The sequence below is a fragment of the Carassius auratus genome, chromosome 10 (genome assembly GCF_003368295.1).
Source record: "Carassius auratus strain Wakin chromosome 10, ASM336829v1, whole genome shotgun sequence".
Lineage (NCBI taxonomy): Eukaryota > Metazoa > Chordata > Actinopteri > Cypriniformes > Cyprinidae > Carassius > Carassius auratus.
Window position 1 is genome coordinate 3,885,634 of NC_039252.1, and position 27,265 is coordinate 3,912,898.

Here is a 27,265-nt window from a genome sequence, read left to right on the forward strand (position 1 = left end):
CTACTGGCGCTCGTGATTCTTTAGCTCCGCCCCCACATCACGCCTCCAGCAGGTCGTGTTTTTCTGGGAAAAATCGGTACAGACTATCTTTCTCTTATGAATATAATAAAACTAACACCTTTTTGGAGTTGTGAAGGATGCAGTACTACTCTATAGGTACTCAAGATTAACAGGATATTGAGTGAAAACGAGCATTTCACCCCCCTTTAAAGAAGTAAATACACATATATTTGGGAAATACAAATGTAATACACATACCTCACTGGCTGCATATAACCAAGAGGGAATGAGTTAACTTGAAAATAACCGATTCAAAAAGCAAAAACGAAAAACATCTTCTTTGCTCAAACATGAGTAACTGTTTTTTGGACAGGCCTATGAAGGTAGACTGGCTTGGAAATGCATTTTCCCTGGCTTTCTAAGGACGCTCGCTAATTAACAGTTTCACCTTTCGATACACAGTGCTCGTATACACCTCTGTCACTCTTGCCAATCTCCATTGGTTACGCGTAGAACCATCCTCCTGCAGGATGACAATTGCATTTCTCTTCTCTTTCTGCCATATTTGTCTTTGCTGAAGATTAAGGAGATACTCCTTTTTCCACCTTGACCAAAATTTGTTTGCCAAAAACTGTACCTGACGCCATCTCTTACGTAAGTATAGATCCTGACTCACAAATTCACCTGGAGGTGGGAATATTATGTTAGACTTTATCATAAGAATATGATTGGGCCTGAGACGTTCAAGGCTTGTTGGGTCATTTAAATGATTGTCAAAGGTCTGCCATATATAATAGCTATCATTTCATATAGAAAGGTTCTGAGCAAGGCACTGTCGAGTCGTTTAGCAGACTGGTCATGGATTGCAGTTAAAACACTTCTGATAGTCCTTATTTGTCTCTCCCAAATGCCTCCCATATGGCTCGATGATGGGAAGTTCATTATGAACTCACATCCATGTTCCTTCAACGGTTCATGATCAAAATTCTTCATTGCATTCAAGAACTCTTGCACCTACGAAGTTAGTGCCTTGATCACATCTCAACTGTCTTTTATGTCCGCGTATTGTGATGAATCCACGCAATGCGTTGATAAAGGCATCTGTAGTGAGGTCATCAAGCATTTCAATATGTATGGCTCTAGTCTAGAGCACATACAGGTGAAAAGAAGAACATATTTCTTTAGTTACTTTCTTGCTTCCTTCACATAGAATGGTCCAAAGCAATCTATGACACTGTCATTTCCATTCTTCTGGCAAATCCACCATTTTTGGATCTTAGGTGTTCCTTCTGTACTTTCTGCATGTTGTGCACTTGTAAATATGTGAGGCAACTGTACTGCTGCATCCTATGACCCATACTCCATTGGATCGCAATTCATTGGCACTTATTCCTCTTCCTTGATGATACACCCTTTCATGGTAGTGCTTAATAAGCAACGATGATACATGACTCTTAATTGGCACAGTGGCAGGATGCTTGACATGTGGATGGAGAACAGATCTTGTCAAACATCCTCCAACCCTAAGCACACCATGCTCATCTATAAACGTACTCCGTTTGTGTAGTTTGTTTACTTTGTCTTTTACTTCCTTGCCTTGCTCTATGCCTCTGATTTCATTGCTGAATGCTTCCCTCTGAACCAACCTAATTATAAAAAGCTTTAAGGGGAATACGTCAGTTTAGCTCAAAGGGAATCATTTAAGATTTTAAAGGGAATTTGAACAGAATCACCGTTTCACGGCTGATCACTGAGACGCCCTGCAATTCACTGATGGAGCCGTTTAACATCAAATCTGCACTGGAAAGTAATATCCGAACTATAGTGAAAACACTATTAATTAGTACAGTAACAAGATCAGTAGTTTTAGACATTAACTTGTAAGCACAAAACACAAGATACTTCTCTTTTCAATATGAATAAGGCTTTATTTGATAATTCTAAGACATATAAACTAATCTTACACATAAGCACACGCACTCAGACATTCATACAAGTTGCAGGAAGATGGAAAGTTAGGAAAGAATGATTTTAAGAGAATGAAAATGTGTAGTCCCAAGTTTACAGCAATACGTGAAATTGCATAGAAATGAACAGCCATCAATCACTTAATTAACCCTCACATTGAGTTCCTCAATGAGGTTAAAATTAAATTAGATACACCAGTACAATGTCCGGAGGTACTACTTGCGTCTCCTGTATAAATTTGTCGTTGAAAAGGGGTTTCCTGATGTCGCTGATTGGCTAGAAGTTCAGTAGTCGCTGAAGTGACATCTTGGGAAGCCTGTGGTTGGGTGTTGCCTGAAGACGCGGAGTTGTGATTGAAATTGAACGGGCACTCTAGGTCAGATTTAGAGACACAGCGTTACAAAACTTAACTCAAAACACAAAACTCTCAAACGGAAAAAAAGAAGTAAAGTTTTGACGAGACTAGGTGGTGTTTGTTCTCATCGTGGCTATGCCTATGTAGCAGCAGGCGTGCATGCCAACGCACGCTGGAACCGCGCTCAAAGAATGCTAAAAGTGATGACTAAAAGCATGGCTAGTAGCAAAAGCTAAAAGAAGGCATTGCTAATAGCAGAAGCAAAGCTAAAAGCCAAAAGCAAAGCTACAAGCTAAAAGCAAAATTCTATGGTGTCCTAAGTATTTAAACTGGCCTGTTGGCCACACCTCAAATGTTGTCTTGACCAATCAGATATTGTCTTGGCTTGGGGGTATCATAAATCATATGTTATCTTATCAAGCACGTGGTCCAAATTTTCCCGCTCTTGCATGGTCTACTTTTGTACATGATTCCTATAACAAGAATATGAAACATTTGACAAACAACTGATGGTCTGGACTGTTTCAAGCAAGCAGATTCAAGCACAAACATACCAAACATGATTATGAATCCTTAAGTTATTAAAAGACATACACAATAAATGATTTTAAACATGATAGGCAAATGTGTGGGTTACATATAAATTAATATGGAGTGAAGCGACGGACTGATATTCATTTAGAGTTCATTTTGGTCCATTTAGATCTAGAAAAGACTGTTTCTGTGCCATTCTCTGACATAACGATTTCTTTGGAGACCAGAGGTTAAAAGACCCCCCTTAGGAATTTCAGTCTGGTTCTGATAGGTGGGGGAAGTCAATCCAAGGATGTTGTTTATTACTATCATGGGTTTACATGTGATGTCTGCAATGGCAACTCAATTACTTGCCCCAAATTTGACAATCCCTTCTCCGAATTGAAATGGTCAATAATTGTTCTAGTGGTGTTAATGTTGAAAGTTGTTCTGTGAAAGAGTTGGCTGGTTGTTTATCTTGCTTCGGAATTGTGGCACAGAATGATTTATGACCTCCTGTTGCTTTTCTGAGGAATTCGGCTCGTGTTTCAACCACAGTTCTGAATGACTCTTTAATTTGTCTGATTCGGGTCACATACGCTACAAAGCGCTGCTTCCTTCCTTCCTTTCCTCAATACTTGTATCTGTCACGACCAGTGATTAAGCAGAGGACATACAACCCAGACACTGTGACAATACCGCCCTCTACGGAGCGGCTCCCAGACGCTCCACGACAAGACATAAAACCGAGACCAGGAGGGAGGCGGACAGGTGGAGGCTCAGGGGGAGGGACGGAGGGCCAGAAAAGAAACATGGGAAACAGACACCAGAAGTGTAAACACAAAACAGGGAGACCAGGAGGGAGGTGGACCGGAGGAGGATCAGGGGGAGGGACGGAGGGCCAGGCTAACAGAGGGGAACCGACAGGAAACACAACAGAAAATGAAAAACACAAAACATAAGTCCATGAAGGACATCACGTGGCACCAAACTAGGGCGGAGCAGAAGACCACCACAACCGTTTCGTCAGGGCGGAAGCCCTCCAGGGCAGAGCAGAAGACCCTCACAGCTGTGTGGTCAGGACTAGAGCCCCCCAGGGCAGAGCAGAAGACCACCACAACTGTGTGGTTGGGGCGGAAGCCCTCCAGGGCGGAGCAGAAAACCACCACAACCATGTGGTCAGGGCGGAGCAGAAGACCACCACCTCCTTGTGGTCGAGGCCGGAGTCCCCCAGGGCGGAGCAGAAGACCACCACCTCCTTGTGGTCAAGGCGGAAGCCCCCCAGGGCGGAGCAGAAGACCACCACATCCTTGTGGACGAGGCCGAAGGCCCCCAGGGCGGAGCAGAGGACCACCACAACCATGTGGTCGGACCAACAGGAGGATGAAACTCTGGTAATCCCATGGTGTTTGTACTGGATTCCAGAAGATCGGTGCTGACTCGACACTCCTCATGAAGATTATTGGTGACTTGCATTTGTACTTGAAGATCATTGGTGACTTGTATTTGCTCATGAAGATCAATGGTGACTTGCCTTTATTCATGAAGATCACCGGTGACTTGACTCAGTCCTTGAAGATCACCAGTGACTTGACTCTGTCCTTGAAGATCACCAGTGACTTGACTCTGAAAGGTCAGCAGTGACTAACCCTGACTCTGGAAGGTCAGCGGTGACTAGCCTTGACTCTGGAAGGTCAGCGGTGACTAGCCCTGACTCTGGAGGGTCATTGGTGACTAGCCCTGACTCTGGAGGGTCATTGGTGACTAGCTCTGACTCTGGAGGGTCAGCGGTGACTAGCCCTGACTCTGAAGGGTCATCGGTGACTAGCACTGACTCTGGAGGGTCATCGGTAACTAGCCCTGACTCTGGAGGGTCATTGTCGACTAGCCCTGACTCGGAACCTGACTCGCCTCTGGAGGGTCAGCTGTGACTGTCATCCTGTGCAGAGGCGCTGGGCAAGCAGCCCTCTTGGACCATGACTCTGGACGGGCGGTCATCTTGGACCGTGGCTCTGGACCGGTGGCCAACTTGGGCATTGGCGCTGGGTTAGCGGCCATCTTGTGCTGTGGCGCTGGATTGGCGGCCATCCTGGGCTATGACTCTGGACGGGCGGCCATCTTGGGCATTGGCACTGGGTTAATGGCCATGACATGAACAGTTTTGGGAGTCTCTAGGATCTTTGAAAGCATGGAAAAATAATCCAGCAATGTGTCAGCGGCCATCTTGGGCGTTGCGCTGAGCTGGCGGCCATCTTGCATCGTGGCGCTGGACTGGTGACCACTTTGTGCTGTGGCATTGTGCTGGCGTCCATCCTGCCTTGTGGCGCTGGTCTAGTGGTCATCATGGGCAGTGGCGCCAGCATGGCGGACGTGCGCTTCTTCTCCCCTCTCCTTCCGCCATGGTGAGACGGTAGCTCTGATCCATCCCACACAAGCCCCGGGTTGAAGGGAGGCCATGGCTGAGAGTGATGCTGAGCCTCCTCTCAACCACTCCCGCCTTGGCGACCTCCCCTGGTACCCCAAAAAATCACCAGGCGAGTTCCCTCAAACCCATTCCTCCCCCGCTCTATGGCTGGGGAGGAGACACAAGCAGACATACCGCTGGTTCTCTGTGTGACGGAGTCCTTCTGTCACAACCGGTGATACAAGGATTCACGGAGAGAGAACCAATAGCAAGTATGTCTCTTATTAGGGGTTAATCCACAGAGAATAATCAGTCTAGGCAGGGGTTGATACCAAACATAACCAAAACATGAAAACAAAACACGAACACAAGGCAAGGGCAAGACTGAATGACGGCATGAATTAAATGCATTTAAGCAGAGGACATGAGAAATGTGATTCATATAGTGACAGACACCGTGCGGAGGGAGGACACCTAGTGCATTCCCAGAGAATACAACCCAGACACTGTGACAGTAGCTCCACTTACTTTACCATTAATGCCCTTGATCTGCTTAGCATGGCGCTTTAGAAGAGCAATAGCCTTGACAGCTCTTTTCCAGTCAGATAACTTTGTTAGGCAGTCTAACAATGACCTCTCCTCCCTCACCTTGGTGTTGAGCACCAGGGCCTTTAAAAGTTCTGGATCATCATCATAGACTTCTCCCACCATAACATCATTGTTTATATAGCCGAGGACAACCTTTGAATCAGTCCAAAAATGTTCTTGAAGACCTGAGATAAGAACCTGAGGTGGTTTTGGTCCCCCGCCCTCAAATGGAACTAGTGAAACATTTTTTCCACATCACACATGATGGCAATCGGGCCCCTGCAAAACCTACAAAGTACTCCCACCAAGGTGCTTGTAAGCTCTGAACCAGTAAGAAGTTGGTCATTCAGTGACATATCTTGGAACCTTGCTGAGCTATCAAAAACCACTTGTATCTTCCCAGGCTTTTGGGGGTGGTATACGCCATGGTGGGGAATATACCAAAATGGATGATAGTCAAGCTCTTCTTCAGGGACCTTTTCTGTATAGCCACAGGCAATGATGTCTTTCATAAACCCCAAGTAGTCAGTGTAGACTTATTATTTGGTAGATTTGGTCTGTCTTGTTTGAAAGGTAAGGGCATTTCTAAATGACAGTCTTGCTTCTGTCTGATACCATCTTTCAGTTTAGCCAAGAAGTGAAGCTCTTCTTGAGATAAAGTTGTCTCTTCCCAACCTCTCTCACTCAAATTAGATTCCAACATCTTAATTATGTCAACTGGAGTAACCATTTCACTGACCTGGGTATTGCAAACATAGTGGACATCTCCTTTAAGCTTGACCACTGCATTCACTTCAGGCATGACTTGTTTTACGATGAATGGCTGGCTTTCCTCTCCACAAATGACTTTTCGTGGCGTTAGAGCTTCTGGGCAATTGTATTCAATCAACAGACCAATTTCGCAATCCTTTTGAGGCGCAATGTGGTCCAAAAGATGCTCCAAATGAGGTCATGCCTTTGCTTTCTCAGGTGCTGGGATGTGTGCGCAATTGGCAGGGAGGAAGTCACGAGTGTAGACTGTCGGCACTGTTAACTTGGAGGAAAATAGGCCCCTTATTTTTTCTTAGTATCTTGTACAACTCTGTTAGAGGTTGTTTCCTTTGTGACTTCTGGTGGTTGCGTTCTTTCCTTAGATTGTTCTTTCTTTAGTTGAAGCACATTTTTTCACTTCGGTCAGCAACTGGCTTCTCTCTTAATTTGTAGCACTTGTGTAAACTGTGCCGTGTTTTTTTACAAAACACACATGTGACTATTTTTCTTTTACTGGTGTTTGTTGTGAAGCTCTTGGCAGCTACGGTTTGGTTCTTGGAAGTCATAAGTCATTTATCAGACTCACTTTGCCATAATGCATGGAAGGATGTAATGGGGTTGCAAGTGATGCTAGCCTACATTGAAAGCAACATCACAAAATAACTGAAATTTGGGAGCCTTCCGTGTTCAAGCTGACATTGTGTGTCATGTTGGTTCCATCCGGAGCTTAACCAGTCAGGGAACTTGGCAGTAAGTTTTTGATTCTCAATTCCATTATTAACAATGTGGAGACTGTCATTGGAAGCCATAGCACTTTCACAACTACATAAAAGGTCCACAAATTTTCTCAACTCAGCACTCTCTCTTGAAGATATTTAAGGCTATGAATGTAGTTTGTCTCTGAGAGCCTTGGCAATTACAAAGGGCTGGCCATATCTTTCATTGGGCAGGTCCCATGCTGTATTGTATGAATCTTCAGAACCAGCCAGAAAATAACCTTCTAAGGCTTCTCTTGCAGCTCCTCTGACATATTTCTGAAGGAAGAAGATTTTCTCTGCGGTTGGAATATTCTTTCTCTCTATATAAGTTAGTGATGTGTCGTTCATGAACAAATCATTATTTTTGAACAAATCTTTTAGGTGAACAAATCATTTTTATTCACGTAATCCACTGACTCATATTTCGCATGTGTAGCTCGGGGAACCTGGTAGCTCTGTGAACTGTTTCATCCTGTCGAGTATTACTCAACCTCGAGCCAATAGCCTTTGAGGATGACATGTGACGGAGCATGTGATTTGTTGAATGTAGTGAACGAATACGCCCTTCACTGAATGAGTTTCATATGAGTCTGAACGAGATCTAGAGATAACGTTTGTGTACGAATTGACTGAACTGGTACCCATGTCGTTCGCGAACGAGTTTAATGAACTGACACATGTCGTTCGTGAATGAAATGACTATTCTGATACCCATGTTGTTCGTGAACGAGTTGAATGATTTAGTACATTTCGTTCATGAATGAAATGACTGAACTGGTATACATGTCATTCATTAACGAGTTCAATGAACGGATACATGTCGTTCATGAATTAAATTAACTGGTACATAGCTTTTCTCATTTGAGAACGAAATGAATGAGCGAAAACCGGGTCAGCTGGCCATTTAGCATGTCAATCTCACAAAATGCAAAGTGCAGTTATAGGTACTGTGCAGTTATAGGTTGTTTTCATATTTAGCATACAGAACATAACTCCACATTTAATCCCTGATTTATGAATGTGAATATTCAAACTGTCTGACCAAACAATTAAAATGCTACTTATGCAAGAAAACCCTTGTGCTTTTTCATCTGAACAACTTCGACTTTATATACTAAATGCGATTATGAACACATTTTAATAAAGCCAACTCAGTTTTGTAACAAGTGAAAACGTTCGTTGACTTAAGACACTCTTTTTTGCCACCTGCTGGCATATTTTGTGTAATATGAAGAAAATGTCACTGAACGAATCAGTGAACAAACCTGAACTAATCATTTTGGTGAATGAACTGAAAATGAACAAATCTCTTGAAAGAATCTTAATTTCCACCACTACTATAAGTGTATGAAATAATGATTTCCAACAATTAACCTCTTAGCCTGCACCCCGACGCCCTCGTCCTAAAAGACTTTCAGCTTGAACATGTCAGGGTTTATGAATAGATTAAATGAAACGGGACAAATTTAATCTTGACAAACTATGTATCATTATAAAGATCTAAGCCCCAAGCATCGACGACAGATCGCTGTTTTTCAATGGAAAGCTTATAAAGACTGTATTTGCTACATTTGTGTAAGCAGTACACATACAAACATGAGCAATGGAAATGCTGTACATACCAGATCTGTCGTAATAACGAGTCATAAACACATCCACAGCTGTAAATCCCGGTTTAGTTAGAAAGGTAAGGGTCCACTGAACAATATCTAATGGAGCATGTTTAGTCCAATGAAGCAATAACGTTGTAATATGGATCATAATTCCTTTGTTTACATTTCATTTCTTCAGCGACAGAACTGTTTGCGTCCGTTATGGACTAACTCACGGTCAGAAACTGCGTCTTGGTAGTAAAAACACAGCATGGTTTTGCAGCGTACAGTGTCACAAACAGAATGAGGCGATCCACCGGAAAAAAGAATGAATGAAAGATAGTTTATTTGAATTTGGAGCTCCCTCGTGATGCACTCTGACGCACCTGTCAGCTGATGGAGGCGGAACTTATAGCCATCGCCTTTTTCTGTTTGTTTTTATTTTTCACAAGTTTTTATATATGTGAGAGTGTGTTTTATGTTGAATGTGAATGTATCTGCATGATTACCATCTGTTTGAGTGCAAATCAGCCCAAATCAGTGTAACGGTCAATTTAGCTCAAAGGGAATCATTTAAGATTTTAAAGGGAATTTGAACAGAATCACTGTTTCACGGCTGGTCACGGAGACGCGCCTGCGGTTCAGTGAACGAGCCGTTTAACATCAAATCTGCGCTGGATACTAATATCCAAACTATAGTGAAAACACTATCAATTAGCACAGTAACAAGATCGGCAGTTTAAGACATTAACTTGTAAGCACAAAACACAAGATACTTCTCTTTTCAATATGAATAAGGCTTTATTAGATAAATCTAAGACATATAAACTAATCTAACACATAAACGCACGCACTCACACATTCACACAAGTTGCAGGAAGGTCGAAAGTTAGGGAAAGATGAGTTTAAGAGAATGGAAATATGGAATCCCAAGTTCACAGCAATATGTTAAATTGCATAAACATGAACAACCATCAATCACGTAATTAGCGCTCGCATTGAGTTCCTCAATGGGGTTAAAATTATATTAGATACACCAGCACAACACATATCTTGGAATATGTTGCCTTCGTTTGCTGTGAAAGGGACTCCCATTGAAAGGGGTATCCCGGTGTCGCTGATTGGCTGGAAGTTCAGTCGCTGAAGTGACGTCTTGGGTAGCCCGTGCTTGGGCGTTGGCTGAAGCTGGAGTTGTGTGGCTGGTTGGAGTTCAAACGCGCAGACAAGGTCGATGTTACAAAACTTAACTCAGAACACTAAACTCTCAAACGGAAAAGAAAAGAAATAAAGTTTGACGAGACTAGGTTGTGTTCCTTCTCATCGTGGCATAGTAGCAGCAGGCAGGCACGCTGGAACCGCGCTCAAAGAACAATGATGACTAACCGCATGGTTAGATGCTACAAGCTAAAGCTAGGTAGCAAAGCTTCAAGCTAAAAGCTAAGAGCAGGCATGACTAATAGCATGACTGATAGCACGAGCAAGGCTGGAACTAAAAAGCAGACTAAAAGCACGAGCAAGGCTGGAACTAAAAGCCGAATTTCATGGTGTCCAAAGTATTTCAACTTCCCTGTTGGCCACCCCTCAAATGTTGCCTTGACCAATCAGATATGGTCTTGGCTCGGGGGTATCATAAATCATTTGTTTATCTTACCAAGCATGTGGTTCCTGCCTCATAGGGTCTAATTTTGGACATGAATCCTATAACACGATTATGATATATTTTACAAATAAATGATTGTCAGGACAACATCAAGCAAGAAAATTTGATTATATCAATACTAGACATGACTATGTATCCTATAGTTATCAAAAGACATACACAATAAGTGATTATACATGATAGTCAAATGTGTGGGTTACACATAAATGAATATGGAGTTAAGCAATGGAATGATTCATTTATAAGTCTTTCTGAGTTCATTCTGGTCCATATATAATGTACAAAAAGCAGTTTCTTTGCCATTCTCTGGCAAAGGGACTTTTCTGTGAAGAAAAAGGTTTAAAGCCCTTCCCCCTTAGGAATTTCAGTCTGGTTCTGCTGGGTGGGGGAAGTCAATGCAAGTATTTAACTTGATCTCCTGGGTTTACATGTGATGTCCAGCGTTGCATTTCAATCACGGACAATAAATTTGACAATCTCTTCTTCGAATTAAAATTGTCAATAATTGTTCTATTGGTGTTAATGTTGAAAGCTGTTGTGTGAACAAGTTGGTTGGTTATCTTGCTTGGTTCTTGTGGCACTAGAACTGATTTATGACTTCCTGAGGAGTTCGGCTCTCGTTTCAATGCACACAGCTCTGATAGACTCTTTAATTTGTCTGGTTCGACTCATTTCTGCTACATATATCCCCCTTTCGATCGGCGAGGTGTTTAGGTGAAGACATCGTCGATCGCTGGAGAAACAAAGGCAGAAGAAGCAGACAAACACAGCAAACAGCAAGACAACACCTCCATGACAGTTACTGTACTGGTGCAGGCATCAGGTTATTTAGGTACACGTGGTTAAGTTCAATTAGTCAATGTAGTTTAGCACATTGAGGATAGTTTAGATCGTTTTGGAAATTGTTGTTTTATTTTGATTCATCAATCAAATTTGTGGTTAACTTTGTTTGGTTCTTCTAGGTTGTCTTACTTTACACATTTACCGTTAGTTTTCTAGTAATTTCATTTTCAATTCAATGAATTGACCTATCATGCATGGAGCTCTCTGGCTTCCATTCAGTTTAGAGTGGCTGGCGTATATTAGGTGTTGCGAGTCAATCCTAATCTCAGACCTTCGACCCTTGCAGGGTGTCTAGGCGTTTCACCTTCTCAGGAAAGGGGAAGGAGAAGGATAGGTAAAAGAACAAAACAAAACAAGGCTGCTGTGGGTTTTCCTAGCATGGGTTACAACTACTATTGAGCTAGGATGTCAGGTGTAGCTAGTGTGTCATGAACCTTAACTTAGTGTCAGGTGTTCTACCTATTGTGAGGATGGCTGCACGTTTCTTCATGGTGGGTATGTGTAACTTTGTTACACTAAAAGTTGGATATTCTACCTGTGGGAAGAATATGTTTGTTGACCGCGTTATCAGTAGATGTGTTTACCTCTGGGTGTAGGTAATGTTGTGTGTTACTGGTGTAGTGCATGTGTGGTCAGATCTGTTCAAGTCTGTGTTGTCTCCCCCTTTTTCTAGCATGTCACTGAAGACTGGCTGTCTGCATCCTTGGCTTGGATGAGGGCGTGTCCATGGTCTAATGAGGGGTCAGTCCAGCAAGGCAGGAAGTTCTTTGGCAGACAGTCGGAGGCAGTTTGGCATGGCTGTGTGAAGCTGAGTTGCAAAACTTTGTCTCCTATGATGCATTCTTCTTGTGATGCCTTCTGGCTGTAGCAGACCTTCTGTGCTCTGGTGGTTGCTGTTTCACAGACAGGGAGTTTGGTACTTGGAGTTGGAGTTAATTTGACAGTTTGTTAGTGACTGTGTTAGGTGTCTGAGGTGATGTCCTTTAGTACCTCAGAATTTTCATCAACAGTTGGCCGTAATAGACTTGTTCGTTCTGGGTCGTTGTTGAACAGGTGCTTGTCATCTCTGATGTGGTGCACCAGGTGATCACCGGCCTTCCATTCTGTCGCTGGTCACAGCAAGCATGACTCAAATTTGTGGTCACCTGCATGTAAATTGTCTTGAAGGAACTCTCTTAGTTGTTCCATGACTTGTTCCGTGTCTTCTAATGGTAAGCGGTTATGTTCTTGTGCATACTCAGCACTGTGCGTGTCTGAGTGGTGCTGTGGTGGGTTTTGTTGTCGCTTACCCACACGAGTTGCTCTTGGATGAGTCAGGAGATTACCTTTGGATATCTGGTTAGGTTCCCAGATGTTCTTATCCTTTTGGTTTCTTGAGAAGTGTGGCTGGTCCCATGGATTTTTCCAGCAGTTGGGCTGAAAGCGGTCGTGGATATGGGCGTCACGTTCTCTGTGCTCTTGATGGAAGACTCTGGTGTTGTGAAGCCAGTGGGTGTTGTCCAGTGCAAGCCTTGAGTCTTTGTTGACAGAGTTCAAGAGTGTGGATGTTTTGTTAACTTTCTTTGAGGCCACTTCCGGGTCACGGTCGTCACTATGGCAACCAAGACACACTGGATTAACGTTAGCACATGAATCGTTGCATTGTTGCAAATACAGTTAAGCGTGTTACATGAAATGATGGCTCATTTCAACACTGTACAAATAACAACACTGCCTTTCAGTTGGTTTTGCGATGTGGCACTTAAACTCTCAGTTTGTATATAGTTAAATTTATCTTAATTCAGATATAGCAGCTTCCTGCTGTAGTTAGGGGGGCACAGCGATAGCGACCTTCTGCAGATCCGAATCTCGGTGCTAGTTTCTCTGGACACAAAAAAGTTTCCTTCGCTGTTGGTACACAGTTAAAATTTACTTGATCAAGCTTTTAAACACTCCCATTCAAATTACTCTCGGACACACGCAGTGTTACGCGAGATTGCATTCACTTTGTGAACGGATACAAATGGGCAAACATTGTTCTCTAATGTTTAACGTTAACTTAGGGGAGTCAAATATCAAATTTTATTCGGCAGTGGAACACGCACTGGCAATCAGACAATATGAAATATGAATACGGAGACTCTGATAAATAGATTGAGGAACACGCTCAAAACTATTCTTTATTCACCGATTTGTATCCCTTTTGAGACACTAACAGTTTAGCTACGTTCAGCAAACAGTGACTGAGATAGCGTTTGAGACACTGGAACACGCAGTGAAATCAAATCAGCTATAAAACAAGGCATTACACAAATGAGGAACACGCTCAATTTCTACCTTATTGTACGATCTCAGATGTTTACTTTTAAGTTCACTTACTGTTGTTAACAACGGAGATACGGAGTCGAGTTACACAGTCTCCTCTGGCTGCTTTCATTCATTTGAGGGGGGCGCGCGCTGCTTACGTCACGCGTCACACAAACACACACACATCTCGACTCAGCTTCTCATCTTTCATTCCTTTAGCAAAATCAAAGATTAAATAACTTGGTTTATGCTCACAATTTTGATTAAACTTCCTGCATTCTCCACCATAATAAATGTAAGGGAAACAGGTCAGTTTAGCTCAAAGGGAATCATTTAAGATTTTAAAGGGAATTTGAACAGAATCACTGTTTCACGGCTGTTCACGGAGACGCGCCTGCGGTTCAGTGAACGAGCCGTTTAACATCAAATCTGCGCTGGATACTAATATCCAAACTATAGTGAAAACACTATCAATTAGCACAGTAACAAGATCGGCAGTTTAAGACATTAACTTGTAAGCACAAAACACAAGATACTTCTCTTTTCAATATGAATAAGGCTTTATTAGATAAATCTAAGACATATAAACTAATCTAACACATAAACGCACGCACTCACACATTCACACAAGTTGCAGGAAGGTCGAAAGTTAGGGAAAGATGAGTTTAAGAGAATGGAAATATGGAATTCCAAGTTCACAGTAATATGTTAAATTGCATAAACATGAACAACCATCAATCACGTAATTAGCGCTCACATTGAGTTCCTCAATGGGGTTAAAATTATATTAGATACACCAGCACAACACACATCTGGGAATACGTTGCCTTCGTTTGCTGTGAAAGGGACTCCCGTTGAAAGGGGTATCCCGGTGTCGCTGATTGGCTGGAAGTTCAGTAGTGGCTAAAGTGACGTCTCCTGGAGTTCACAGAAGGGCCTACTTGCTGATTGTAGTCATCAATAAGGGAGTGATCCAATATGTCTCTAGCAGGTACCCAACTCCTCTCCTCCGGACCGTAACCTTCCCAGTCCACCAGATACTGGAATCCTCGTCCCCTCCGTCTCGAGTCCAGAATACGATTAACCGAATATGTCGGTTCCCCATCTATGAGACGCGGCGGCGAGGGAACCGGAATAGGCGGATTAATACGTGCATAAAACATGGGTTTAATTTTGGACACATGAAAGGCGGGGAGTATCCTCTTGTACGCAGGAGGTAGTTTGAGGCGGACTGTCACCGGACTAATGATCTTGGTGATAGTGAACGGGCCTATAAATTTGGGAGCTAAATTATTAGAAACGGATCGTAGAGGAATGTTACTGGTAGAAAGCCACACTTTTTGACCCACGACGTAGACGGGAGGCTTTGACCGGTGGCGATCGGCCTTGGCCTTAGTGCACTCCCTCACCCGGAGCAGAGTCTCGCGGGCTCTGGTCCAGGTGCAGTGACACCTCTGGACAAATGCGTGAGCGGAGGGGACCGCAACTTCTGATTCCAGACTGGGAAACGCTGGTGGCTGGTACCCTACACTACACTGAAATGGAGAGAGGCCCGTAGCTGACACTGGCAATGAATTGTGGGCGTACTCCACCATAGAGAGTTGTTGACTCCAGGAAGAAGGATTCTTGAAGACCAAAAATCGCAACGTCCTCTCTAAATCTTGGTTGGCTCGCTCAGATTGTCCGTTGCTTTGGGGATGATAACCCGATGACAAGCTAACTGACGCTCCTAACAATTTGCAAAACTCTTTCCAAAATTTGGATATAAACTGAGATCCCCTGTCCGAAACCACGTCTACCGGGAGCCCATGAAGCCGAAAGACGTGATCTAGAACAGTGACCGCTGTCTCCTTGGCTGTCGGGCAAGGGAATGAAATGTGCCGCCTTCGAGAACCGGTCCACTACAGTCAAAATGACCGTCATGCCATTAGAGGGTGGGAGGGTGGTAACAAAATCTAGAGCGATATGGGGACCAGGGTCTCGAAGGTCAGACAGCGGTTGAAGAAGCCCATCAGGAGGTCGGTTAGATGACTTACCACTGGCACAAACTGAGCAAGCCAAAACAAAATCGCTGACATCGCGAGCCATACGTGGCCACCAGAATCATTGTCTAACCAACCCATTAGTTCTACTTATCCCTGGGTGACAAGCCACATTAGAACAATGACCCCACTGAACAACTTCGGACCTTAACTCCTCCGGCACAAACAAACGGTTTGGTGGGCAACCGGACGGAGGCGTTACCCCTTCTAAGGCCGTCTTGACCTTTCGACTCGATTGAGTGCTGAGACCACTAATTTCTCAGGCAAAATACACTCGGGAGTCACGGGACGGGCGGAGGGATCAAAAAGATGTGACAAAGAATCGGGTTTGACATTTTTGGAACCCAGGCAGTACGATAGGGTAAATTCAAAACGACCGAAAAAAAGTGTCCACCGAGCCTGCCTGGAATTGAGTGTTTTGGCAGTTCTAATGTATTCTAAGTTCCTGTGATTGGTCCAAACAATAAAGGGAACCCCTGAACCCTCCAACCAGTGGCGCCACTCCTCGAACGCTAATTTGACCGCCAACAACTCTCTATTGCCAATGTCATAATTACGTTCGGCAGGAGATAGTCGATGTGAAAAAAACGTGCAAGGGTGTACCTTATCGTCCGAAGCAGCACGTTGGGACAACACTGCTCCTACCCCCACCTCTGACGCATGGACCTCCACCACAAACTGCCGTGTGGGATCAGGGGCCACAAGGATGGGAGCCGAAATGAAGTGGTTCTTGAGGTTAGTGAATGCAGCCTCAGTTGCGTCCGACCACTTGAACGGAGTACTGGGGGAGGTCAAGGCTGTCAGAGGTGAGGCTAGTTGGCTGAAATTACGAATGAAACGTCGACAGAAATTGGCGAACCCCAGAAACCACTGTAGGGCCTTACGGGAGTCTGGAGATGGCCAATCTATCACAGCCTTAACTTTGTCAGGGTCCATACGTACTCCTGTACACAGTCGTCCACAGTCGTAGGGACGATGCAGAGGAAGAGAAGCAGCACGGGACTTACTGAACACTTCCTTCAGGTCCAGATACTCAACGGGCACGTTTGGCAAAACCATGGTCTCCTTCTGAAAGACAGAAACAGGAACAACAGGACAAGCAGAAACCAGACAAAACTCATGACATCTTTCACTCCACAAAGTGACCGTGTTAGAACCCCATTCCACTCGTGGATTGTGTTTGGACAACCAGGGGTGACTTAAAACAATGGGAGCAACAGGGGAGTCCATGAGGAAAAAGGATATGGTTTCTTGATGGTTGCCAGACGTGATCAGTGTGATGGGTTCGGTATGGTGTGTGACTTGAGGCAGTTCCTGGCCGTTGAGTGCAGTGACATGGATGGGGAGAGACACAGGAAGGACAGGAATGTTCAGGTGATGTGCGAGTGAAGAATCAATGAAATTACCTTCGGCTCCGGAGTCCAGAAGGGCTTGACACTCATGATGTTGATTCTTCCACCAAAGTCTCACCGGAAGGAGTGTCGATAATGTTAGTGAGGACTTCTCAGCCGAGATCCCACCCGATAGTAGCCTCAAGTTTACTACTGTGCTGGCTCTTTTAACAGGGAACAGAACCGACCGTGTTCTCTCGACTCAAACGCCCCCTAACAGGAGAGATGGTAGATCTAGAAGGACTGGGTTGGTGGCCCAGGCGATTAAACCTTGCGTCAACTCGTAACGCCAGTTCTATGAGTCCATTGAGAGTGGGGGGCAGCTCAAGGAGGTAGATCCCCTGCTGAACACGGTCGGATAACCCATGCAGGAATCTATCCCACTGCGCCGCCTTGTTCCACTGGCATGTGGCTGCCAGGGTTCGGAACTCGATGGAGTAGTCGTGATGGAAGAAGATCCTTGCCAGAGTTCCGAGAGACGATGGGCAGCCTCCCTGCCGGTCGCGGCCCGGTCAAAGACTCTCTTCATCTCCTCGGAGAGGGCGTGGAACGAGGCACAACACAGGTGTTGATTCTCCCATACTGCCGTCCCCCATAAGGCAGCCTTGCCAGACAGTAATGTGAGCGTAAACGCTACTCTTGACTCCTCAGTAGCGAAGGTGCGGGGCTGTAGGGCGAAATGCATCGAACACTTGAGGTTCTTTAGTGTGTTCTTGCAGGATTTCACTGGGATCTTGTTTGATTAAAAATTTTTAGCCACCTTAGTCAAAACTTTCCAACGTTCATAAATACTGTCAAAGAAAAGTGATGATCCTTCTGAAATTTTTTTCCCTTTTCAGTTAATGTTCAGTTAATGGCAGGGCGCAAGCAGATTCGGGAACATTGATGCAGGTCCGAGTTTGACTATCACTCCCTCCAGGAAATAAAAGAGACCGTGGTTCTGGTTACTGATAGATTTATTTCACTTGTCATCCTTATCTCCACCATCTCATTTATCGTCAATAAAATCCACCATCAAACTACAGTATGACAATGTAAAGAAACACGTTCACATAAACCTTAAAGGTCCCGTTTTATGCGATTTTCTTTGAAGCTTTGATTTTGTTTACATTGTGCAATATAACGTGTTCATGTTTCGCGTGTAAAAAAACAGTATTTTTCACACAATTCACCTATCTGTATACAGCTGTTTTCACTGTCATAAAAACGGGCTGATTAATTCCCATGTTCTATAAAGTCCCTCCTTCAGAAATACGTAACGAGTTCTGATTGGGCCAGCAGTTCCTGTGTTGTGATTCGACACCAGCTGAGCGCACGCGGCCCTCCAGGAAATCCGATTGGGCTAGTTTTTACTGACGACAAGATGCGCATGAAAATCGCATTAGTTTTTTTGCACAGCCCTCACATCTAGTTAACAAAGCCAAACAGTGTTGCCCTTTGTGTAATAAGTTACAGAAACTGTTAAACGCACTAACTTACACTTAATAAAAAATACACTTACCGGTGGTTCATAAACAACGCCGTCTCCAGACAAAGAGGGAACTGCTCCATCTTTCAAGAATAATCTTTGTGCGAATCCGGCATTAAACTGAGTGAGATTGAGGAAGCTGTCCTCAGCAAAATTTGCTGCACATAGTTTTACATGTGGATTATACATTTCGGGAACCGAGTTAAACATAAATTTTAACCATTAATCTCCAAGTACAGCGTCCCTGTGAAGCCCAAACAAAGATGATTGGACTCCGAGATGAAAATAACAGCGTTTCAATGACGTGGCGACAAACACAAACGCAGCTCTTCCTCCTTCTCCGTCGGAGCGCAACAAGACCATGCCCCCCTTTTTGTGAATTCATGTGGGTGGAGGTTAGTCAAAAAACTGTTTTAGAGATGTCATTACTACAGGAACTAGAGGGCTGTAGTCCAAACGGGTCGTTTTTTGTAGTTTAAAATATCTCGCTTGGCATTGAACTTTGAGCTTTAGAATTTTACAGATATTATTTATACTCTAACAACAACATTACACAATAAGTAAAGTTTAAAACATGGAATCACGAAGAAGGGGACCTTTAAAGAAGTAAATACACATATATTTGGGAAATACAAACGTAATACACATACCTCACTGGCTGCATATAACCAAGAGGGAATGAGGTCACTTGAAAATAACTGAAAAGTGTCTGTGTGCAACACAACTGTACTTTAGTTCCTAATTAACAAACACACAATATTCATGAATAGATTAAACAAATATAATAAAACATGTTGGATAACAGAAACAATATGTATTGCAGTTATACTAGACGTAATGTTATATTGAGTCACGTTTATCAAAAAAAACTGATATAAGCATATTTACCCAACTTTATTGCTATTTAAATTGTTGAAATTTACTTATTAGATGGTGCTGTATTAAGCAGTATAAAAAGTGTTTCTGTTGTTCAGGAAAGTGTCTCTGAAACATCTGTGTATTTGAAAAAATATTGCATTTTTATTCACTTATGCAAGTATGCAAACACAGCAAGAGAATTGCTATCAGGAGTAGAAAGTGTCCAACTTGACATGTCTGCCCCCGACTGCAAGCAGCTACTGTTGCCGGTCTGTGCAGTGCTGCATGAAGTTGGACACACCTGTGATCACATAAGGGGCAAGGAACACATCACAGGGACAGGAACATGAAACAAGGCAAAATATCTAAATAAAAACCATGAAAACCTAAACCTGAAACAAATCCCACGTTACACAGTTATTTCTTTCTTTTGCTATAGTGTGTCAGAAGGGAAATAACAGTTTACATTTCCAAAAACTCATTTTACAGTTAATTTTAATAATTCAGTGAGAGATTTTTCTGACAACAGCCAGTTGCCATAGTTCTTCTGGATTGAGTCTGTCTCAGTTTGTTCTGTTTCTTCATGTAAATGAGACCGACTGATGATGATCAGATCTCTGTGTGGAGCACTGGCTGCTGTCACTGGATTATTACAATCAATGGCATGAATGTTTGGAAATATAAACTGATTTTCCTACTGACACACTTCAGCAAAAAAAAAAAAACTTTTTTAGCTGGTGAAAATTATGTTCTAATCATTTTGGCCAGCACTGTAATTTTGAAACAGACTACATAAAAATGAAACACTGTTCTGATCACAGTTTGTACTTAGTTACAGACTTTCACATACTAATATGTATTCTGTGTAGTCACTCATTCTGCCCACATATTACAAAACTGGGGTGGTGATTTCAATGACTGATGATGACATCTTTTGGAAGATCTGTTAATGTATTGTTAATGTTTTTAATGCTGTATTAACCCTATATTTTTCAATTTTAGGAATCACACTATGGGACAAAGAGCAGCTGCAACAGAGTATACATGCTCATCCTCAAATTACTACAGGTCTCAGTGTTACAGCTTCAGACTCCTTTGAGGAAAAATCTAACTTGATGAACATTGACGGTTGTCTAAAGTTGAGTCTTTTAAGTGGACTCGTCAATGTAAGTGGAGCAGCCAAATATCTTAGTGACACCAAAAAGTCCTTCCAACAACAGAGACTGACTCTACATTATTCATCAACCACCAAGTTTGAAGCCCTGACCATGAATCACTTGGCTTCTGGAAATATAGGTTACTACGAAGTGTTTGATAATGATACAGCCACACATGTGGTGACAGCTGTGCTGTATGGGGCAAATGCTTGCTTTGTTTTTGATAGAGAAGTTTCATCAGATGAAGACAAGAGCATTGTAGAAGGAGATGTAAAAGCTGCCTTTGAGAAACTAAAGGGAATTCCAATAGATGCACAGATTGATCTGAAAATGGATCAAAATCAAAAGACTGACATTAAAAAATTCAGTTGCACGTTTCACGGTGACTTCCAGCTACCATCTAATCCAGCCTCTTTTGAAGATGCTTTGAAGGTTGTTGCTGATCTTCCAAAACTACTGGGAGACAACAAAGAACTTGCAGTTCCATTGAGAGTTTGGCTTTACCCCTTGGACAAACTACATTCATCTGCTGCAAAACTTCAAAAAGAAATCCACACAAGTCTAATCAGAAATCTTGAATCCGTAATTGAGTGCTTAAACATCGCTGAAATGAAATGCAGTGACCTTCTGAATGATAAACCATCTTTGGCATTTGCAGGATTTCATAATAAAATAATGCACATGAAGCAAAATTGCTGCTCCTATAAGTTGAGTCTCATGAAGAAACTTGGATCTCTGTTGCCAAAGATCCGTGGGGACTTTGAAAAGGAAACAGCCCTGATTGATCTTCTGCGTCATCATGATGAATGTCCATTCAGAGGAAGTGATCTTGAACAATGGATCAAAGAGAAAGAAACAGAATCAGTCACAATTAAAGCATTGCTTAGACAACTGGATGATTCTGGAGCAAAGGTGGAGGAGAATCTGGATGAGATTTTGATGGATCTGGATGTTGAAAATGTGGTTAGCTACACTTTCACATCATTTGAGAGGCCCGATGTCCTCCTTTCTAGACAAAAGGCCTTGCTGAGTCTATCAGCAAAAGACCACAGTGTTGGGAGTGCACCTGATCCTGAACAAAAAACCATGTTCACTCCTAACGTCAAAATGAATATGAGGAGAAACCTGACAATCTTTAAAAACCTGATCAAATCAAATATATGTGAATCAACTAAATTTATTGTTACATCAAAAGAGATGAAAAACCTTCCAGGTTCCTGCATTCTCCTGTATGAAAATGGATCTGAGGAAGCCACCTGCTTCACTCCTCCATTAAAACCATCCTGCCCAGTCATTGAGCAGATCACAGATCATAGAGTGGTTTTGAAGGTGTCTTCATCATGTCCTGCAACAGAAGAGCTCAGGATACTGTACAAAATGAAAGAGGGAAAGAACTGGATATGTCAATCTGTGCTACAGGGACAAAGCAAAGCTACTCTGACAGATCTCAGACCACGCACTGAGTATGAGGTCACATGTGTAGCTGTGGGGAAACTCAACGTCACCGTAGACAGTGATGTCATCAGAGTTACTACACACCCAGACCAAAGCAGAGAGGTATGATGCTTCTTTATTTAATCGCAGCTAATACCACTTTCATATATAAATGATTGCCATACTCGCAAAAGTAATGTTTGCAAATCTAAAACTGATATTGCCTACTGGCACACTAAAACCATCTTAAATGATTTTGTGAAATGTCTGATAAATCGGCAGGTAACAAAACTGACAAATGTCTTGGCATGCTGTCATGTAAAAATTGTGGAGCAGGAAGCTGATGGAAGAATATCATGAGTGTCCATGGTCTTCTTAGATGATGATAAATATTCTTGTTTTGAAAGAGAGATAAAGTAAATAATTTTATATAAGTTATTATCTGAAAAATATCTAGTGTTTGTAGATCAGGTTTTGTGTTTCACAGCATTTAAAAACTAAAGTAATTTACTCTTGCACTTCAGTTGTACGAAACCCAGAAGTGTCATCAAGTCTAACTAAAGACCCCAATATACTTTCAGTGAAGTGTGAGAAACTGTTAAATTATAATTTGTTTTTAGAGTTAAAAAGAGTTTAGGAATACATATGCGTTGACTGCTAAACATCTTCAAACTATGTGGTGATTTAGTAATAGGTATGATATAGGGCTGCAGTTTCTTTGAAGTATGAATCTTCTCCAGGAACAGTATACTGCTGCAAAGGCACTGATGATCATGAACAATGGTCAGAAAAATCAAAGAACTGGACATGGGCAACAAGTGCTATCACAGACTAAGCACAAGCCGGTGCCAGGTGCGATGCAAGTGTTTTTTGCTGGTTTCAGGCCGATGCAGTTATCATTTTTACATCCTGCACCACATTGTTTAAAAATGCGTTTGCACCCATTTGTACACTCACGACCATGCGGTAATACCACAACTGAGGTGCCTTTGAGCAAGCCACTGAACCCCCACCTGCTCCCCAGTCACTGCAGTATAAATGGCTGCCGGGTGTGTGTTCACTGATGTGTGTGTGCACTTTTGAAGGGTTAATTGCAGAGCATGAATTCTGAGTATCGGTCACCATATGTGGCTGTATGTCACCTACACTGTATTTTTTGTTATTCAAAGAGTGCGATAGTAAATATGCGCCTACAGGTGGGTCCACAACGCATGTATACTCGCATGCATACTTATTACACATACAGCGACACACAGCAGCACACAAACATGCCAAATATAAAAAAAAGTGTAAGGGTGGTTTGCCTACAGAGGTTCAGGCTGTAGGATTGCCGAAAGGACTAAAGAAACGTTATCAGCACGATGTTATAAAACTGTACATTTCTAGTCTATTACCACCCACTGCCGCTTAAGGGAAGTCGTGGCCTAATGGTTAGAGGGTTGGACTCCCAATCGAAGGGTTGTGGGTTCTAGTCTCGGGCCGGACGGAATTGTGGGTGTGGGGAGTGCATGTACAGTTCTCTCTCCACCTTCAATACCACGACTTAGGTGCCCTTGAGCAAGGCATCGAACCCCCAACTGCTCCCCGGGCGCCGCAGCATAAATGGCTGCCCACTGCTCCGGGTGTGTGCTCACAGTGTGTGTGTGTTCACTGCTCTGTGTGTGTGCATTTCGGATGGGTTAAATGCAGAGCACAAATTCTGAGTATGGGTCACCATACTTGGCTGAATGTCACTTCACTGTACCAACGACGGAAATAAGCGCAGTTACAATAGCTAAATATGTGGGAGAGCGTTGCTATTAAGTGACTATATTGTATTGCAATAGGTAGCACTTCAAAGTTAATATTGAGTCAAGACTAGTTAGCACATAATTAATAATTAAAATGGTTTAATAACAATATTTTGTTATGGTTACACTTGAATTGGTTACAAAATAGATGAAGGATGGTAAAACATATAGTTAATTGTACCCAACATGTATGTAAAATATTACCTGAGAAGGAAAGAGAGAGGGGGAGATAGAGAGAGGGAGAAATAGAGGGAGAGAGCTCCAGTAAAGGAAAGATTCAGCAAAGAAAAGCCAGAAGAGAGAAAAAGCCTAGAGCAACATTCACAGTCTTCTTTTATCCCTTCCTTGACCATGTGACTGAAACCCAAATGTGAGACATTCAACCTGACCAATCAGCAGACTACAGCTTCACCCATTGTGCAAAAGGTGTGACAATTAGCAGACCCCCGATGTAAACACATGCTGGCCTACAGGCCTTGATTGATATCATCACTTTAATGCCATCAGGAATGTCAAATGGGCCTTTTGTTACTCAAGATAGTTTGGGACAGGAAAAACAGAAGTCTTTGATCATTTTGACCTTACAAAAGTGAAGTAACACACAGCCACATATGGTCACCCATTCCCAGAATTTGTGCTCTGCATAAAATCCATTCAAAGTGTACACACACAGCAGTGAACACACACACACACCTGGAGCAATGGGCAGCCATTTATTAGTGTTCCTGTGCCTCAAGTGGTAGAGCATTGGGTTAGCAGTGCAAGGTTGTGGGTTCGATTCCCAGGGAACACACGTTAGGTAAAAAATTTTATCCTGAGTGCTCTGTAAGTCATCTGATAAATGCACAAATTTATGCTGCGGCGCCCAGGGAGCAGTTATGGGGTTCAGTGCCTTGTTCAGGGGCACCTCAGATGTGGAATTGCCAGCCAGAGACTCAAACCCACAACCTTAGGGTTAGGAGTCAAACTCTCTAACCACTTGGCCACAACTTCCCCTTAACTTTTAAATAATTACAATGTAAAAGATTATTATCGTATAGCCTACATAAATATAAGTATAAGCATGTATCAGAATTAGGATACCCATTTCCTCGTGCACGAGCAGCTCCATTTCCTCTCTGTGTTTAGTCTTTGCACTTTGCATATTCTACCTTGTAAATAGCAAATCTACCATGGCGCAAACTCTTTATGGGAATTGAAAGTGAGACTTTTATTTGGTTTATTGCACGTTATGCCCAAAACACACCCATTAGAAGTTTCTGGAAATTTACCGGAAATGTTCCCCTCCTTTACTCCTCCTTTACCCTGACTGTAATACAATATCATTCAAAATACAGGTTAGCAATTGGACTTAAAAGATCTTTCTCATAAATAATTGCAATGTATTTTGTGCCCTTGTTTTGTAGTCTTTTAGTTTCTAGTTTTAACATTGGGTGAATTGAGATGAGGAAGCGGAAGCAAAACTACAAACTGAAAGACTAAAAAACAAGAGCACATACATTACAATAATGCAGAGAAAAACTATGAAAAACAGAAAAAAGTATGATGACAAGGCCACATAATCTCCATCCTGTCACAACTCATAATTTATGACATTGGTTTAACTAAATTCTTACTGCTTAAGTGTATTCAATCACTGGGCTTAATTTGTTCAGAGACACTATAGTACTTGTAAAAGTGATGAAGATTTTATTAAAGGGGGGGTGAAATGCTCGTTTTCACTCAATATCCTGTTAATCTTGAGTACCTATAGAGTAGTACTGCATCCTTCACAACTCCAAAAAGTCTTTAGTTTTATTATATTCATAAGAGAAAGATAGTCTGTACCGATTTTTCCAGGAAAAACACGACAGACTGGAGGCGTGGCGTGTGGGCGGAGCTAAAGAATCACGAGCACCAGTAGGCTTTTGCTTTGAGAGCGTTTGGAAGCTGTGACATCATGAGGGAAAAACCATCATCCAAAACAAACCATGGCTTACAGTCAGATTCAGCCGTTTATTAATGATCCAAAATCAGATCCCGAGGCTGAAATTGAACGAAAGCAGCAGCAGCAACGACTCGCTCCGAGCGGGGCTCGAACCGGGGTCTCCGGCATGGGAGGCGGACGCACTAACAAGGAGGCAGAGATATTTGAAGCAGTTTTACTCACCGCATGCGGTTCCAACACACGATCGTGACCCTTTTTCGTTGGGATTGCATCATCCTTAAGAAATAAACGATACGCAAATCCGTCGTCAAACTGGGCCTTGTTTGTAAAACAAGCATCTTCGAAATGCAGGGAACAAACACAAACACTTGCACAACTCCGTTGATGCTCTGTAAAAATAAACTCCATCCACTGGTCCCTTAATGCTGTTTTTTTATTTTTTTTGGTAATCTGTGCAGGGTTGTCTTGCCCTGGCAACCAAAAACACACTCCTTTTGTGACATTTTGCGACGCTCTCGCTCTGATCAGTGAATGTCTGTGCTCTCTCAGTGCTCTGCTCTACGGGAGCGTGCACTCTTCCGGCAGAAGCGCCCTTAGGACCCATATAAGGAAATTCCGCTCCATCTAACGTCACACAAAGCCATACTCGAAAAAAACTTTCCGAAACTTGTGACAAACCAGAAGGAGTATTTTGGGAACAAAAATACTCCTTCAAACGTACAACTTAATTTTTTAAACTTTGTCCATGTTTAGCATGGGAATCCAACTCTTTAACAGTGTAAAAAACTCAGTATGCATGAAATAGCATTTCACCCCCCCTTTAAATATCGGTAACACTTTAGTTTAGACAGAGATGGGGGTTAACGCATTACAAGTATTGCATGATACATAGTCAGATTACTTTCTTCAAGTAACTAGTAAAGTGATGTATTACTTTTTAATTTACCTGAAAGTATCTGAGTTTATCAAATAAATAGCAGCAGTTAATTTGTTTTCTCATTTACTGACTGATGGGTCTCCTGTCCCCATGTTGAGAGAAATCGGTAGTGCAGAGGCATAGTGTGAACATGATGCTTACTGTCGTTCTAAATTAATATTAACGTGGACTTACTCATCTCACATGCACAAAATCAGATTTGCTTTGCATCTTGCCTAACATCACCTTTCAGCTGTGACTTATTCACAATACAGCGCGGCCTCTCAAAACGTCTTGCTTACATAAAGCACATACTGATTCTACATGACCATATTTTCTAGATTCTTTGATCCTATACCTAAACTTAAAGGTAAACCTTAAAATAAATTGTAAATGAAATATCTTTTAAAGACCAGTAGCTCTGAAATTTTAAATGAAATGTTTAAATTTGTTCACATCCGTATTAGCAATTGCACTTTTTTAATGTCTTTTTTTTTTTTTCTCCACAGGGAAGGAAATCACGATTTTCAAAAGAAAGTAAGTTAAAATTACTTCTATAATCTTG

General features: G+C 42.5%; 1 pseudogene; it reads left to right on the forward strand.

The window, feature by feature from the left end:
* LOC113109583 (interferon-induced very large GTPase 1-like) overlaps positions 1-27,265 on the forward strand; it is a 50,462-nt pseudogene that overhangs the window by 16,896 nt on the left and 6,301 nt on the right.